Source organism: Eurytemora carolleeae, unplaced genomic scaffold, assembly GCF_000591075.1.
Source record: "Eurytemora carolleeae unplaced genomic scaffold, Eaff_2.0 scaffold1157, whole genome shotgun sequence".
Lineage (NCBI taxonomy): Eukaryota > Metazoa > Arthropoda > Copepoda > Calanoida > Temoridae > Eurytemora > Eurytemora carolleeae.
Window position 1 is genome coordinate 111601 of NW_019397043.1, and position 2554 is coordinate 114154.

Genomic DNA, 2554 nt, shown 5'->3' on the forward strand with positions numbered 1-2554 from the left:
AAAAAATGCCCCCAATTTTTAAAAAAAATGCCCCCAATTTTATTTTTAATTATCATATAAAAAAAATTTGCCCCCAATAAAAGTATTTGCCCCCATTTCTTTCAAATTTGTCAATCCCAAATGGGATTGAAAAAGGAATTATATTGCCCCCTGAATTGATATAATGTTCTTCATTATCTTTGCTTGATTATATTTAATTCATCTATACCTTCACCTTTATATACAGATACTTCAGATACTTATACTGTCTGTTTCCTTAAATTCATGATTCCTTGCAATTGTAAACTTGTTTCTTTCTTTGTCAAATTATTGAACAGAGCGTCCCATATAATATTAGACTTTCTCCAATATTTAACGCCAAATATACGCATATAATACTCGAAAAATCTAGCATTTTCTGCAAAAAAAAATTTCTATTAGCTTATTAAATTTTTCCAAATGATTCATTCTTGTTAAATTTTTTATTTGTTCCCCAAATCGTAATTTAGACCCATTGACGCGGTCTAATTTGATGTGGGACACCCTGAATATGCCATTATAAGACAATATTCAAGCCAGACGAATTTAGTTGACCTTTAAATCGTCATATTTTGATATTATCAAGTCGTCTTTACAGTCTCATCCTTTGTGGGTAACCCTTTACATTTGGACAGTAATTGCTATTCGTTCTGTTGGTTTTCGGTTTAAATCACTTCATACTGGAATGTGAATTAAAATTTAAATCTTGACCAACGTAACAATTGTAAAAATGTTGAATATTAGACTGAGAAAAAAAATTCCTGTTTTTTTTTTCTCCGAAAGCTTATTTTTTCTCTGAATTTCTTAGTTTTTAAATAAAAGTATTTCTCCTACTTTGGTTTAAACCCCTTTTCTCATAGTTTTTACTGAACAGTTAAATTCTTAAAGGAATTGAGTCTTTGTCACAAACTCAAATTTTCTAATCCCTATATCTATGGAACTTGATGTTGTAGACTTTTGATATTTAAAACTAAGATAATTTGATGCAGCAATATTCAAAGTTTGAAATATCTAAGGTCTTTGACATTGGGTTGCAGACATATAAGAAATAGAAAATCAGAGTTTGTGTCAAAGACTCAATTCTTTTGTATTATACACACCCACTGTACTGACAGGAGGTATACACTTTACAGGGATGACAGGGGATTAGTTTAAGGGCTATTGTTTTTTTATTTCATATTTTCCATATTGCTGGATCGTTTTACAGCACTCTTATTCACTTCATAATATCTTAGAAATTTTTTTTTTATTTATTTGATTTTAAAGAAATTGAGTTTTTGCTGCAAACTCAAATTTTTTTAGAACTATATCAATCAACCTGATGGTGTAAACCTTTGATATTTCAAACCTAGAAAGTGTTACAGAGTTCATAGTTTGACAAATCTAAGGCCTATACCCTACGACATTGGGCTGCAAAGATATGGGGAAGGGATTTAGTGGCAAATACTCAATTCGTTTATCGGAAATATCTTGAAATGAATGGGTATTTCAACCTGAATTTTCATTTTATTAGTGCATTTACTTTCTAACCCTTTTTCAGAACATGTATTTTCGTTTATTCTTTTTCTATATACTTTATAGTTGGAAATATAAGTATAAATATCATTAATCACAATTTGTTTGCAAGGGCGACTTAAATGAGTTTATTTCGGTTGGATTCGCACAAAAAACTTAACTCTGTAAGATAGAATTTGCCTGGCTTGATGTATAGCAACAATCTTCCGGCACTTGTTGTATAATGTGCTAAAAACAGTTTAACAACTGGGAAATCCTTTAACAATTATCGAAAAAATTACATAAGATTGTAATACAAATCTAAAAAAAAAAATTCTCTTTCAAACTCCAATTGTTTTAATATTTCCAATTAATATGTCCAAATTACAAATTTATAATTCTACAAACGCCTTCTAACATTTTTATCGTTATTTCATGTTCTTCAACAATTAAATTAATCAAATAATGTTTCGATATCAAAATAACTTTTTAGATTAAACATGGCGTATTCGAGATTATTATTTCATACCTGGACTGATTATTGGTTTCTCCAGGAAGTGTTTACATAACAAGCTGTAACCGGTTTTCAGGTTTACATAACAACGCCACAACAAGCTGCCGAAGCCAAGTCTCTATCTTTGAATAACTATTAGAAACTGGTTCTCTTATGTTTACATAACAAACTGAAACTGGTTTTTGATGTTTTGTGTGTCGGGTAGCATCTGGTTCTCTTTCAGCGTCTTCGGGAACAGATCAGTCAGAACTGATAATTTCTCCGGTAGGTTTTCTTCTCCTTCTCCGTCCATCCTTCTATTTATCTATCTATCCTCGTCTTCTGCCCACAACTCCTACACTCTATATCCTCGGGTATAAGGGAATCATGGAAGATAGTAGCAGCATATTTCTCCGGAACCGGGCCACCGGAGAAGACATATAATTACCGGAGTTACAAATTGTCACGCAACCTCCCAGCGGAGAAGGAAAAGATAAATAAACCACGAAACCTACCCTTTATTCTGATAATTTTAACCGTTACACTGTT

The 2554-nt window shown here is 31.5% G+C and overlaps 1 protein-coding gene across 1 annotated transcript in view; it reads right to left on the reverse strand.

Moving 5' to 3' along the window:
* Window positions 1-2302, reverse strand: part of LOC111711367 (neuromedin-U receptor 1) — a 58134-nt gene extending 55832 nt beyond the window's left edge. The window contains exon 1 of the mRNA XM_023485707.1: window positions 2042-2302. The gene's annotated coding sequence lies outside the window, so the exon portion shown is untranslated. The remainder of the gene's footprint in view (window positions 1-2041) is intronic.
* Between the last annotated feature and the right edge of the window lie 252 nt (window positions 2303-2554).